Genomic DNA, 16,166 nt, shown 5'->3' on the forward strand with positions numbered 1-16,166 from the left:
GGACTACGCAAATCCAAGATGCGAATGTAATTGGAACTACATAAGGCAATGCACTTGATGTAGTTGCTTGTGAGCTACCGTGTATCACACGGGCGGAATCCGTAATTCCAATCCAGTTGTGTGACACCGGCCTAGAGGACACCTTCAGACGAGCGTATGCCTCAACGCAGTATATTTGCGCAGTGAGCAAGGTTGATTTGCTCGCGTATCGGTCCATTATATTGTCTTTTTTGCGAATGCGGGGCCTGTTCACATGTGCGCGCGTTCCTCCTAATGAGGTGCAGATGTGTCCCTTCATCACGGAATCGCGCAAATATTTGCGTTTTGCGTATTTCCTATAGACTTCTCTGGGGCCCTCGTGTGCAGGAAAATAGAGAAGGTGCTATTTATTTGCGTGCGCTCAAAAAAAAGGGAAATGGGAATGAAAGTAGGTGGAATGAAGACACTGGTGGCAAAATGTGGCTTTGATTACCATTATTTAACTCAGGCCAAATGAAATCAGTGAGGAACGAGCGGCGCAGTCGCGAGCCCCGCGGAATGTAATAAGCATTAGTAATGGTCCTGTATTATGGCCTGCAGCTGATAATTACCGCGGACCCCGGCCGCTCACAATAAAAATCCTAAATAAATAATAGTCGAGCATCCGGCAGAACAAAAGAAATCCATTCTACCAGATCAGCGCAATAACTCGCGCTCCGGATTACAGCCCGCCAATGCAGGAGATTTGTCAAGAAGCAGGTTTTGCATACTTTAGCGCCGGTTTATTGTAGTCTGACGTGTTTTTTCTCCCTCCGCTGGGATTTTTTTTAAAGGGCTTAAAGGGGTTGTCCCGAGGCAGCAAGTGGGTCTGTACACTTCTGCATGGCCATAATAATGCACTTTGTAATGTACATTGTGCATTAATTATGAGCCATGCAGAAGTTATAAAAAGTTTTATACTTACCTGTTCCGTTGCTGGCGTCCTCGTCTCCATGGTGCCGACTAATTTTCGCCCTCCGATGGCCAAATTAGCCGCGCTTGCGCAGTCCGGGTCTTCTGCAGTCTTCTATGGGGCTCCGTGTAGCTCCGTGTAGCTCCGCCCCGTCACGTGCCGATTCCAGCCAATCAGGAGGCTGGAATCGGCAATGGACCGCACAGAAGAGCTGCGGTCCACGGAGGAAGAGGCCATCTTCAGCGGTGAGTAGAGAAGTCACCGGAGCGCGGGGATTCAGGTAAGCGCTCCGGTGAGCTTTCTTTACCTCCCTGCATCGGGGTTGTCTCGCGCCGAACGGGGGGGGGGTTGAAAAAAAAAAAAACCCGTTTCGGCGCGGGACAACCCCTTTAAAGTCTGTTGTTTTTCTCTCCATTCACAGATCCATTTAGAACAAGCTATTGGTTTCTGTTATCAGCCATTTCAAGTTGGTGTGAAACTGATTGCTGCACCGTTTAATAGGATTACCCGCAGTTACTGCTACGGTTGATGTGTCACTATCTTCTATACAAATCCACAGTTCTGGTCCGATTTGAGTGAAATTTAGCCTGAGCGTTCTTCAGCACCAGGCGACAAATACTAGCGGAAATAAAAATCGAAAATTTACCGTCTTCCCAGGTGATTTTTGTTGCCAATAGCAACCAATCAAAGCTCAGCTTTCATTTCTTATACTGCTGAGGTAAAATGAAAGCTGCGCTGCGATTGGCTGCTATTTCTTATACAGCTGAGGTAAAATGAAAGCTGCGCTGTGATTGGCTGCTATTTCTTATACAGCTGAGGTAAAATATAAGCTGCGCTGTGATTGGTTGATTTTTTTTATACTGTTGAGGTAAAATGAAAGCTACGCTGTGATTGGTTGCTATTTCTTAGACAGCTGAGGTAAAATGAAAGCTTCGCTGTGATTGGTTGCTATTTCTTATACTGCTGAGGTAACATGAAAGCTGCGCTGAGATTGGTTGCTATTTCTTATACAGCTGTGGTAAAATGGAAGCTGTGCTGTGATTGGTTGCTATTTCTTAGACAGCTGTGGTAAAATGGAAGCTGCGCTGTGATTGGTTGCTATTTCTTATACAGCTGAGGTAAAATGGAAGCTGCGCTGTGATTGGTTGCTATTTCTTATACTGCTGAGGTAAAAGGAAAGCTGTGCTGTGATTGGTTACTATTTCTTATACAGCTGAGGTAAAATGAAAGCTTTCACTGTAATTGGTTGCTATTTCTTATACTGCTGAGGTAAAATGAAAGCTGCGCTGTGATTGGTTGCTATTTCCTATATTGCTCGCAGTCGCCCGTGTGACGTTAGCCGACGGGCCCTTTTATACTGAATAATTATCATTCCGTTTCTCGCTGGATCGTGTAAAACTGAATGATATCATTCAGTATGAACGCTGAAGTTAGTATGAAGGACGATCATTTGTTTGCTTATTGTTCGCCATTCAGTTTCAGCAGGCATAAAAATCAAACGTCGACCGGCCGTGTAAACAGGCAGCCATTCATCTATGAACAACTGCCTGTTTACCGTGAATGCAGGCGGGCGACCGGAACAGATCACCGGCCTCCTCTCACTGAATGGTTATCACTCCCATGTGGAAGCACAGGAGCGATATCGCTAGGCCGACTGTTGGGCGTCTAGGCACCTGGCAATCATCTCGTCTAAAAGGACCCTAAGGCCTCTTTCACACGGGCGTCGTTTTCATGTTCTAATAGCAGCGCAAAATAATCGCGTCTCGCTCATGCGAAAATCGCGCGAACGGAGGAATTTGACAAGATATAAATGTCTGCCGCACTTGACCCGCTATGCACTGAGGCTTTTTATAGTGGAGGCCCATAGAGGCGAAGCTGCGCCCTTAATTTAACATACTTAAACGTTCTTGTGGAAGAACGTTTTGCGCGCGGAAAAGCCACGTTTAACAAATGTAAACAAACGGGAGCGTTGTAGCCCGCCGTTAAAACACCTGATGAATATAGGTCAAAAACTATTCCCGCTGTGCGGTTTTTTGGCGAATAAAAAAAACCGCACACACGCTTGCATCTTTACACCTTTCCCCATGGCTTGCACTGGCAATTAAATGGCTAATTAAGGTGAGCTGTGATCTTTTCTGAGCGTGATTCACAGCTAAACTCCCTCCCTCCCTTGTTATCAAGCTCCCTCAGAAGTCTATGGAGACTCCTGCGTATCGCGCACCAAAGATAGGCCAGGTTCTATCTTTTCACGCCGCACGGACCTTAGATGCGAGCATTGCAGTCGCGCATATCCTATTTTTTTAAGGTGCGAGTTTTTTGCGCATCTAAAATTTCTTCATCTGAACGTTTCTATTGGAAACCATTAGTTCTATTAGGCCTTGTGTCCACGGGCATAATTGAATTGTGGGAGAGCCAGTTCAATATGCCCATAGACTATCATTGGGTATCCACCGGTATTTAAATACATGCAGATGTCATTTTTTCTCCCAGCGTGCAGATTGCATGCGCAGGAAAAAATGCAGCATGCTCCATCTCCTGCGGTTTTCCCGCATGAAGGGCTTCCACAGGCTTCCATTAAAGTCAATGGAAGCCGTTCGGATCCGCGGCATGCCTACAGCTGACACTGCGGACATGCCGCTGACCACGGGAAAGCAGGAGTTTAAAAAAATAAAAGAAGACACGGTGCACATGCACAGCACAGCCGGCATCCCGAGCGCATACGCCGTGCAGAAGTAAGAAGATCTGGTCGCGACGGAGGAGAGCCCTGCAGCATTCAGACAGGTAAGTAACATGTATTTTTTGGCCTCATGTCTGCGGGCCGGGTGGAATCCGCTGCGAGATTCTGCATGGGGAAACTATGCGTGACGCAATTTTTTTCATGCGCCTATTCTGCATGAAAACGACGCCCATGTGAAAGAGCCCTTAGGACTAATCTTATTCTTCTTTGAAGGTAGCACTGGACGCCCCTGCCCTCACGGCTCCTTTCGTTTGTTTCCCCTAAGAAGAAGTCTATCGCGAGAATTTAGGCACATGAACCTAACCCTAGGTTGGCATTAAGAAGACTGGCAGAAACCTACCTTTCTGTCACTTCATTCCAGTGCCATTCTGTACAGATCAGCATTTTACGGTTGCGCGCTATATGCTACTGATTTGCAAACCAATGGATGATAGCTATTCTGCTTGTTCAGACGGGTGCTGGATTCCCCTCTCCTTCTTCCCAAACCTCACCCCTGCCCTATTACCTAGAGATGTTCAATCAGTGGGCAAGGAGTGGGGTTTTAGACTAATGAGAGGAAAGGGCCGGAAACATTTCAAACGAGGAACTGTTTGCAGGTCATTAACATACAGCAAAAATGGTGGAGAAACACTAATTTCTACGGCATGAGGGCTCAGTCAGACGAGCGTGGTTTACATGCTGCTAAGCAACGTGTAAACCACACTGCTGACATGCAGGGACTTCTGCACATGAACTGGCTGCCCCTAGATCCACATAGCAGCCCGGTCACACGTCCTTGGTGCGGGCAACCTGCTTCAACGGCTCCCATAAGAGCCTGTGGTAAGCTCCCTCGACAGCGCGCACCACAGAGCTGACAGGCGAGTCGGCATTTGCTGTCCATTCTTTCTTAGAAGCGTAGATTCCGCACTTCTAAAAAAGGTCTGTGTGAGCGCTTCTATAACAACCTATTGGTTGCTATAGAGGCGTGCTTTACACGCCTCTATAGCACGCTCGTCTGACCGCGGAATGAGGGTGTATTAACACTCGAGTTCCATCGGATAGCGATATGAACGTAACTGGTTTCAATGCATTTGCTCACTTAAGACATTTTTCTCCCACAGCAATGCTACGAGATTGAGAAATCGATGTTTTTCTATCTTTAGTGAGTTCCTTGTAGGGAATCGCCCATTATTTTCTATGGAATCTTTAAAAATAATTGCATGGCGCTCGCAGGCTATGCAATTTGCATGTGAGTGCGATATAATTTTTACTATTGAGAACTATTATGCTCTCTTCACACGGGCGCTAAAATTGTGCAAGAGCTGTGCGTTTTGAGACACACAAATATGAAACCCACTCTTCTGAATGGGGTCATTGACATGAGTGATGTTTTCCTGCATGGCACCGCGATGCGCTGCTATGCGGGAAACAAATCGGGGCATATTCTATCTTGCTGCATGTTCTCACATCGCAGCGCCCATTTGTTTCAGTGGGAGAAACTCCGCAATCCTCTGCCATGGGCCTCATATTGCGTTCACCCGTGTGAAGTTAACCTTAGAAGAACTTGTGATCTTTTCATGTACGTAGATGGGGGGTATGCGTTTCAAGCAAAAGTGCATGGTGCTCAGACCGATATCATGCTCGCCCGTGTGAGTGCATCCAAAGAGTGATATGAAGTGATAGATATGTTTACACATCTCTTCTTAGCGCAAACTAGAGTTAGGGTTATGTTCGTAAATTTTCATGACGGACTCGCAGTGAAATCGGTCAGGTTTTCACTGAACAAAATTAAGCACCCCCATGTCAGTAAGACCTTTAGGCCCATCCCGAGATTCTTGGGCGCAACACCCATCACACAGCACACGGTACATGTCCATATGCTGTTCAATACCTGCGGGCAGAAGACATTGCAGGCCCGATTCTGATATGTGATATCAACCAGAATATAACACGCTGCAATATTTTTCACATGGCCCATTAAATACACAGACGGGAAATACACCTGCATGAATGGTCCTTGATACCTTTGCTGTGATTTTGTGGAGGAGAATGGGGGACTGAGTCTGAGGCTCAAAAGGGAATACGGCCAGAATGAGCTGAGCTCCTTCCCTCTGCCTAGGCTTCCTATGTATGCCCTTGCAATAATCCGCTTACTTCACAACTGTCATCATGATGCCTGATGCAATAAATTCTCTGTTAAGAAGCAATGCCGTCATCAGCATTCACCGCTTCTTAGTTACAAGAGTGTATACATATAGTATCCTAATACTTATATCCTATCCATCATAGATAGACATGCAGAGCAACAGGAGAGTGCCCGTTTCCATTATATATATATCCATCATACAGTAAATTGCTACAATGTATCAGAGTGATCTCTTTCTGTATTTGAATAGATAGGGCAATATGAAGGTCCGGTAAGCATCCGAGGCAGTTGAGGCTCACGCATTTCATGGTGTAATCTGTGAGCCAGGTGGTAACTTTAATGTATGATGAAGGCACTTTTGTTTTACGAGTCTGTGAAAATGTTCTCATGTATAAATGGAGCATCTGCCAATACAGTAAGGTATGGCAAAGAGGTTAGCGCTTTATAAAAAGCACAAGGTTAGGCAGAGGGCGAAAACAAACATTGTATCTTCTTCGCTGCTGGAGGATACACTTTTAATCTTGACAGGGCCTGCAGTGATTTACAATGCAATAGGCGGTTGACCCCTATGGCACTGAAACTGATAAGAGCACAAGTCCCTACTGAAAGACATGACCATATATTTACCTCAATCTCTATCTACCTCCGGCTATCAATGGGCAGACATGATATCAACACTCTGCAGCAAAGGTGCCTGTGGATAGTGTAATATTAATGTTGGTGGCAAAGGGGGAAAACATTTAATTTGATGAAATATGAAATCGACTTTTTTTTAACAATCCCGAAGCCATAAAGTCATTGCCTACGCATGAGATTATCATCGATGATATGTATCTAAATGGAAGGCGGTTTGTCCAGTATGAAGCCCTACATGATGACATAATGAATATGTGCTATTCAGTAATTGTTGTATTGTCATCACATGCATATTAAAGGGGCTGTCCAGTTGTAAAGTATCCATAGCTTATCCTCAGGATCGGTTACCAATAGTAGATCAGCTGGGATACATTGCTAGGGACCCCTGCCGATCAGCTCTTTGTCGGGATGGCACAATTATTCATTGAGCTGATCTCTGCAGGAAGCAGACAGCTCCGTGCTCAGTGCAGTGGACAGGCTTGGTATTGCAGGACAAGTTGCAATTCATTTCAATGGTAACATTGCCTGCAATACCAAGCTTGGCCACTGCTGAAAGAACAGAACTGTCTGCTTCCTGCAGAAATCAGCTCAGTTCATAAATGCGCCGCCCCAGAGAACAGTTGATTGACGAGGTCCCGGGGAACGGACCCCAGCCAATCTGCTATTGATGACCTATCCTGAGGATAGGCCACCAACAGTTTACAACTAGATAACCCCTTTAATTATCTTTCCCTTTCTAACCATTAGTTTTCCAAATTTGACAATAAAATAGGAAATGTTAAAAAAAAGTTACTTAATGGGATTGGACTCGGACTATAAAAAGGTGTCTGCTGTTTTTCCAGATAGGGAAGGAGTTAGACTGTGGGCTCCAGTGGGGACAGGGACCGAGGTCAGTGATTACAGATTGTATACTCTTCTATTCTTCATTGAGACTACTGAGAGGAAGTTCAGAAAAAAATGTCTGCCCCCATGATCTCTGCTTATCTCCAATTTCGGAGAGGCTCCAGAGACATTTACAGAGCTTTGTGAATATGTTGGTGCAATAAATAATAATGCTGCACCTTTTTAGTGCTTATGGAATAATATTACCTGTGCCTATAATTTGTATGATAATAATATTCACCTATGACCACCTTACCCATCTCAGCTATCATTTTACACCTAAACAATGTTAAATGGGCTGTACCAGAATTACAGCCCATCACCTATTCCCTATCCCCTTAATATAGTGGATGATCGATGGGAGTCTCTACTGAGACAACCACCGATCTCGAGAAAGGGGTTCCTGTGTCTCCCTCCGCCAGTCACCGCAGGATTGCTTCTTCCCCTGCAGAGACATCAGAATGAATAGAGTGCTGGCCAAGCATGCGCGGCCAGTGCTCCATTTCAATGCGGCTGATGGAGTGGTTGCTGCTCGGCCATCTCTGCAGCCGCGTTCACGTTCCTATTGAAAATGAATGGAACAGCAACACACTTGCATGACTACACTCCATTCATTCTCCTCCTCACAGCGGGGGTCAGTAAACCCACAGGGAGGAGAACGGGGGACACAGGACCCCTGTTCTTAGGATTAGTTGGGGTGTCAGCGGTAATACCTCAACTGATCAGCAAGTTATCCCCTATCCTTTGGATAGGGGATAACCTTAAAGGAGTTGTACCAAAATTATAAGTTAACTATTAACCATAAACTATCAAGTAGGTAGTTTTACCCAATTTTTCATTAAAAGTTTAAAAAAATTGCCAATATTTAACACATTTCGGAGATGCAGCCCTTTCCTTGGAAATTACTGTAATGGGTGTGAGAGATAGTGGACATTTCTCCCATCCTCGCTACCGTTCTGGAGAACAGCGGGTATTCTCTATCGGGTAAAACTACCTACTTGAATAGCATTTCATGAGGGTTGCGCCTCCATGTCCACAAATTTTCATGATTCCTTTCAATCTAATGTGTATGGAGGCCTTCTAACTCACCCCAATGGCAGATGTTGGAGAAGATAAGGATTGGGCAGTTGGATTTCAACTTATCGATCCCTTTGTTCTCAAGCAGATAAGCTGCTGCCAGAAGTGTCAGCGACTCTCTACCTCTCTGCATCTCAAAACAGTTGGGGTATCAGATGAGATAGCTCTCGGCCACACAAGCGCTGGCCAGCGGCCGTCTAAAGCAGGGGTCCCCAACTCCAGTCCTCAGGGACCACCAACAGGTCATGTTTTCAGGATATCCTATGGTAAGAACCCCTGTGGCAATGTCTAAGGCACTGATGATAATGACATCACCTGTGCAATACTGAGGAAATCCTGAAAACATGACCTGTTGGCGGTCCCTGAGGACTGGAGTTGGGGAACACTGGTCTAAAGGAATGATCATCCTTCAAAAAATTGTTCAAACCAGCAAAAATGATCAATAATAGTTCAGTGTAAACGCAGCCGACGCTCAAATGACGAGCGATAAATTATTATCTTATGCCGGCCCAAAGATCACCGTTGGCTCGTTCGCTAATTGTTCGGTTTAAATACCGATCGTTCAATCGTTCTTCATCACTTATACAGAGAATGTGAACGACTGAATGATTTCTCGCTTGAACGAGTCAACGATGTTTCTGTTTCTCTAACGTCCTTCGCTCGTTCACATGATAAATTGTTTGGTCCAAACGGACCCTAAGTTGTACAGCCACCCACAGCTGTCTTTTATCTCATCTTCAGTTGATGCACAGGTTAATATCATTTATTATTCTGTCACTATTAACAGACATTTCAATCTGGGCAGAGGTTGACTCTTCTATTCTTCATTGAGCCTACTGAGAGGAAGTCCAGAAAAAAATGTCTGCCCCCATGATCTCTACTTATCTCCAATTTCGGAGAGGCTCCAGAGACATTCACAGAGCTTTGTGAATTACCGATATATCATTACTAAAGTTGCCCTTATAAACCTTTACACTCCTTAGCGCTGCACCAAGTCAAATGACTTCCTTCGTCACTATCATGCCGTGGATGATTCTACAGGGGAGATTCAGCGGAGTCAAACCTAATGCCAAAGAGTTTAGAGCAATATCTGTAACTTGTCTAGGTCAATACTTAAAAGAGCATGGGGCAGTATCAAGGAAGCCAAGGACAGTGAAGCTTCTAAATCTTCTTAGAAGCTCTTTGCCGGGACCTGATATTTTCTTCATGACGCCCATGGGGCTATCTACTACAGAGTATAACTGAATGGTCATGATATATATATATATATATATATAATCATATGCATCTATCTTATGGAGCACCTAAGCCAGGTTTATATATATATTATATAAGGGGTATCAATTAGGAGCTCAGATCGAAGAACACAAGGGTCATCTCAGAAGGTTATCCGTTGGTGCCAGCTGTTTACATCCAGGCCTATGGATCGTAAGGTTGGCATGAAGAACGGAGTAGTTGCTTTGCATTTAGAGGCGTTTCCTTTTGGCACACAACACAATCAGTTGACAAATTTTGCTATCTCCGAGGGACATGCCAGAGCATAGAAGGAAGACAAGAGCTGATCAGCACACTAGACATGCAGGGAGAAGAAGTGCCGAAGCACCAACAATGTCAACTATGGGACAGAAGAGACAGATTTAGGAAAACTGACAGACAGACGGGCAAGCAAACAAGCAGTCTGCCATTGAATTGCAGGAGACATTGAGAGCATGAGCAATATGTCTGGGTCTCAGAAATGATATTTCTCCCATAAGAACGAAGAGTTTGTTTGCTGTTTGTTTTCCTTGCTTATTAATGACAAGGTGAATCCTGCCTTGGCAATAAGACATTTTGTTGGTGCCAACAAGCTGGCAAACAACCTGGTACTTTAATGACTGTTATTGTTATATTGAAGCCAATATAGTCAATCAAAATAAGATCTTCAGAATCGTCCACCCACGGGAAAAATGGGAAAAATGCAGAAAAAAAAAAAATAAAAACTTTGGAGGGAATGTTCTGCATTTCTCACCCACGGTTGTCACTTAGCTATCATAGCATGTTTACTAGAGAATAGAAGCCTCTCCGACAGACTGAGGATGAATCTGGTGTATTATGTCATAGGCGTAGGGTTCAGCCCTTTTACTGGAAATGTGAGGGTTAGTGAAAGCATATGGGCCGGCATCAATCATGTCAGCAAGTCAAAAAAGATGACACGCAATGTATAATAACTACTGCTAGGAAGAGCTGGGACTTCTCTGCATCTCACATTCATGCTCCTTGCTTTTGGATAAATGCTGCTTTTCGCCTGGCAGATTCATCATTGTTTTAATGCAATCAATACAGCAAAGGGAAGGAAAAAAAAAAAAAAAGCCAGCAGCTCGGATTGTGCCTACACTGCACCTCCAGACTCAGCATCCCCGGCTCCGAAGGACTGCAAGCGATCGTTCTCATACGGAATGTGGCATTAGAAAAAAATAGTCTGCCCAGACTCCTAAAAAAAAACGCTGCCCAGAACGTACAGGAGCCGTCGGATGATACTGCAGCTGCTCCATACACCAATGGAAATTTGCATCGATTTTAAAGGAAAAGCAAATGAATGATGTGACCAAATTAAAAGGAGATTGTCACATTGTAATATTGATAAGACTATATAGCGATATCACAGCCTCAGCTGCGCGGCTGGACTTAGCGGCGCCGTATAAGTGGGCCCTGGTGCTTTTATAATTTTCCATAAACAACCTGTTATGAGGCCAGAGGGCATGAGGGGAACTCTAATTTGCCTATAGGAGCGTGACTGCACAGCTGTGGTTCCATACAGTGTACCATTCATATCTACCATTAACTCATCCCTATGTCCAATCAATTATTTGCTTCTTGTTTTTTTTTTATTTTGCCCGTTTTTCTCCGAATGGCCCACGATGCCCTCAGGAACCTTGAGCAATAATGAATAGTAGGTGTTCTTTTTTTTTTTTTTTTCTAAACTAAGACTCAACAATTCCTATTCCGAGGTATTTTGCAGCCGAACATTACGTTCCCCTCTACCTCCCTTCTCCAAAATTGAAGAGCATTATTCATGGTTTCATAGCGATGCTTACTGCTGGTGGACATCACTGAAGGGTGACCGATTGCATTGTTCACTATAGAGTAGATTGATTTGCTATAAGACTGGAAATTTTTCTACCTTGAAAAGACATTTGGGAGAAGAAGAAAAAAAACTTCTTTAGAGTAATGGCGCTAAGTAGGCATATTAACAGCAGCAATTATTCACTTATTGCCTCAACTTGGAGTTTGGTGGTCATGGGGTGGGGGTGGGGGCTATTGGAGTTTGTTGATTCCTATACATTAGAAGTGGTGGATGACCTGGGAGTGTTCTGTTCTATTCTCGATACTATAACCAAAGATGACTAGTTATTTTGTAGCAAGTTCACTAGAGGCACAGCTGCTGTAGAATCTCTTTACGGCATTGCAACTCAAATGCAGTGCATTTATTAACTAAGGGGTCTGGTGTCTATCCCCTAGATGTAAAATTCAAGTAGCATTGCTACCTATGGCCTGCTAACTGAGCTGGGAGACGGATCTTCACCAAGTCTGAAGATACCCCTGTGCTGCTATATAGGCAGAGTCTGCACTGTTAGCCCCTACTAGCACTTATGGGGTAACACAACCTCTATTCAAGAGGGTTATTAGATTTTCTGCAGTGCACTGAGAACATAAAACCCAGCGATAAAGTGATTAATGGAGCAATGCCTTGTGGGTCTCTTTAGCAAGGAACAGGTCAATGGAGTGGTGCCCTACAGCATTATTGCAGGGAAAGAAGTTTAACCCATTCAAGACTCGGCTATAGGATTCTAAACATGGCCGATACCTATGGGTTAATAGAGGGTAAGAAAGGGTTCTAATATATACCTTTCCAAAGATGACTTCAATCAGCTATAAATAATCCCCATGCAGTGGCGTACAAACATAAGGAATATCTACGGAGCATTCCTGCAGCCAATCAAACTGGAAGCTGAGCACTCTTACTTCCAGCAATTACATCTCCTATATCTTAGAGGAGATCATTGCAATTAGAATAAGCTTTAAGAAAAAAAAGAATCAAGAATAGCTTACCCAAAGGGCAATATCAAAGGGGGCCCCACACCACCTTGGCACTGCCAATCAAATGTCCAACAATAGCCTTGACAGCAAGAAAAAATTGGGATCCAGCACTGTATGTAACGATGCCGCCTGGTCCTTGATCCTTATAGTTTCCCAGATGCCAGACCGAAAGTTGGGCAACTGCAGATTAGCTGCATCTCAGTCCACTTGTCTTTGTCCATGAAAAATCCAAAAACCAGACATCAGATCAATCCTTGGGATCAATAAGGTGGATCTCCGGGTCAAAAAGTCACCTGGGGACAGAGGATGATGTGCACGGCACCCTTGCACCCCCTGTAAGGAGATGAGCTGCGTGCTTTCGAATGTATGTCTATAGCTGTGCATGTCCTGTGTCTGGCTAGATGTCAATCATCTCGGTGGAATGTATGGAGCACAGCGTGCAATCCTTCTATAAGGTCACTGCCAGCATCCTGCTTTTCTTACGCTTTTTTTTCCCTTGTATCAAGGTCTGTCTGCTTCCCATTGTCTTGCCATGGAGAAGATCTGTCACTGATGTGATGCCGACTCTACTGTGTATACTTAAGGTGTCAATCGCCTCCCAGCTCCTGTGTCTCCTTTTCTTAATATCCTTTTTTTGTCTCCTTTTTTTTTTTGCCTCCTGTGTGTCTCTCTCGCAGCTTCTAAGTGTGTTGTTACCTGCAGGATTCACAAGCACCAGTTCAGCACCAAGTCAGTGTGAAAACTCTCTCCCATCCTTTTCCCCCTATTCCATGCCTGTCCCACTGCAGCCAATGGCACCGAAAGCTACGCCTCCGCCGCACAACAATTGGTTAAATCCGTCCCTAGGGCGACACTTGATTGGATAACTTCGAGCTCTGTGCTTTAACCCGTTCAGTGATTTCTAGAGCATCCAACGTTGAACAATATCTTATAGAAAATTGCAGCAAGGGTGGAGGGGGGAGTTAGGGCTGCAGCTGCCTGGATTTACAAATCTATTAAGTCTCTTATTTCCACTTAAAGTAGCTGAGTTTGAAACCAATTGTTCTACAATCCCTGATCCTTAATGTAATAAGACACCCAAGAGATAGTATATCATGTAATAACAATTCAGAGCAGCAATTTCTACTCAACACAGGTTGTAGCGTAAAAAAAAAAAAAAAAAGGGGACAGCAGCCGTAAAGTGGAATTACAATTATTTCCCGTAATGCCCTATCCGATGAAATATCGATGCAAGAACTGTGATCGCTGCCATGTACGTAGATTAGAAAGTGTTTGTTCCTTCGCTGATTCCTCCCACACCTTCTGCTCGGAGATGCAGAGGTGGTGGGAACGGGGAAGGTGCTACCGGGAGGCCAAATTTTGCTTTCCAAGGACATTGGAACATGTGCATGCTTTATAATCAGGATAATTGGCTAGGGCATGCCCAAAATGATTATAGTCCTTTAGAATTATGTTCTTTTTGTTGCCGTTCGCACACAAAAACCCTACTTTTGCCGTGAAAAGTACATTCGCTTAACTCCTGGTATGTAAGTGCATTTCCTAACAGTATGCTAAATATTAGTCATTTCATTCTAGCTGTTGAATTGCTGTAGTTTTTTTTTTTTTTTTTTTATGGAAAAGTACTTAAGCTGCGAGAAAAAGAACAGACAATAAGCATTTCCTTTGGGTTTAAGACAGCTGCCTCCATTATGTAGTTCTTTCCTCTATTCTCCCTCGCTTTTCTGCATGGTAAACATGCGGTTTTAAGATAATTATACTGCCCATCATGTAATGTCTCAAAATTGGGTTGTCTCCTTATTCTCCGCACACTTGTAATGGGATGAGGACATACTTATCATGGAGATGGTGATGTCTCGTCATATCATACCACCGTGGCATGTCTTAGTTATAATGTCTTCCATATGGTCTGATACATTGTCCTTTAATAACCAATAAAATATATTGGAGGAGAATTTTGTTAAAGGGGTTGTTCGAGTTTTAACATCTATGGACAACTACTTCCCCATGCAGTAAAGTAAATGGCGCAGACAATAACAGAGATCGCTGAGTTCTGTTATCGGCTGCACCTCTGTAACGTCCTGTTAACCAGGAGGGGCGGCAGCTGTCAACAGAGACTGGAATGGGGGGACCGAGCATCAGGGCAAGACACAGAGGAAGTGGGGAAAGGTGAGTATATCGCCATTTGTTATTTCACTGCATGGGGAAGGTGTTGTCCACAGGTGTTACAACGTGGACAACCCCTTTAGAAGGCGAAGGTTACCTTAAAGGGGTTTTCCAGGGAGAATACTATTGATGACCTACCCTCAGGATAGGTAATCAATAGAGATGAGCAAGTATACTCGCTAAGGCACATTACTCGAGCGAGTAGTGCCTTAGCCGAGTATCTCCCCGCTCGTCTCTAAAGATTCGGGGGTCGGCGTGGGTGACAGGTGAGTTGCGGCGGGGAGCGGGGGGGGGGGGGGGGGGAGAGGGAGAGAGATCTCCCCTCCGTTCCTCCCCGCTCTCCCCCGCCGCTCCCCGAATCTTTAGAGACCAGCGGGGAGATACTCGGCTAAGGCACTACTCGCTCGAGTAATGTGCCTTAGCAAGTATACTCGCATATCTCTAGTATTCAATAGTTGATCGACTGAGGTCCGTCGTTCAGGAACCTGATCGATCAGCTGACTGTGCACCCGGTGACAGCGCCACAATTAACCGAGATCGGAGCGGAAGTATCTGCTATGACCTCTGTTTAGTGGCTCATGCTTGTAACTGTAATTCTGGGTCTCATTGAAATCTACGCAAGCGCTGCCTGCAGTTACAAGAGTCTGCCACTTCACAGAGGTCGGAGCAGGGACTTCCACTTTGGCCTCTGTGTAATTGTTGTGCTGTCAGTGGACGCACAATTAGCTGATCGTTCGGGGTCCAGAGCGACGGACCCCAGACGATCAACTATTGATGACTTATCTTGAGGATGTCATCTATAGTAATCTTCCTGCAAAACTTCTTTAAGGTACCTTTACACAGGATGACTATTGTTAAGACCTGTATAAAGTGTCGGACATTGATTTGCAGGAATGCTGCCATCCAATAGGTGGCGCTGCAGAGGTATTGTTCCATCTCTCTTATTTACATATAAGAGAAGCATGCATGGCCTTATAAGTCTCCTCACTCACCTTCTAGGTGCTAAAAGGAGAGACAATACTCCTCCCAACTCACATTGTGCGTCTCTCACTAGCCAAGTCAGAATCCTACTGCACACTGATGAGGGGCAAACAGCTGTCTGTGCATGGATTCTGGCTAGGCTTTCAATTCTCAATCATTGTTAAGACCTGTATAAAGGGTCGGATATTGATTTGCATGAATGCTGCCATCCAATAGATCGCGCTGCAGAGGTATTGTTCCATCTTCCTTATTTGCATACTGGCTGAATAGTCGCTTGAAAGGGCAAATTCCCACTATAGTTGTTCAGTGTAAATAGGGTGACCAGTGATAATTAGCTTACAAGTTGCTAGTCGTTTAGTTTCAACTTACCTAAAAAGTATTTGGTGGCTGATCGAAAGTCATCGTGTATAAAGTCACAGTTGTTCGTATTGGAACGACTTGCAAAAAATTGTGTGGAGATCCCTTCTATGGACAACATCCCGGCAAACTACTAATCAACAATCATCGTTCAGTGTAAAAGCACGAATGCTTCAATGACTTTTCTAAGCAACCAGCTG

General features: G+C 44.5%; 1 protein-coding gene across 1 annotated transcript in view; it reads right to left on the reverse strand.

Annotated features, from left to right (window-relative positions):
* The window catches only part of BRINP2 (BMP/retinoic acid inducible neural specific 2), a 300,129-nt gene extending 286,932 nt beyond the window's left edge, over positions 1-13,197 (reverse strand). Inside the window, exon 1 of the mRNA XM_066597484.1 lies at positions 12,478-13,197. The gene's annotated coding sequence lies outside the window, so the exon portion shown is untranslated. The remainder of the gene's footprint in view (positions 1-12,477) is intronic.
* Positions 13,198-16,166: the final 2,969 nt, after the last annotated feature.

The sequence above is a fragment of the Eleutherodactylus coqui genome, chromosome 3 (genome assembly GCF_035609145.1).
Source record: "Eleutherodactylus coqui strain aEleCoq1 chromosome 3, aEleCoq1.hap1, whole genome shotgun sequence".
In the NCBI taxonomy this organism is placed as follows: domain Eukaryota; kingdom Metazoa; phylum Chordata; class Amphibia; order Anura; family Eleutherodactylidae; genus Eleutherodactylus; species Eleutherodactylus coqui.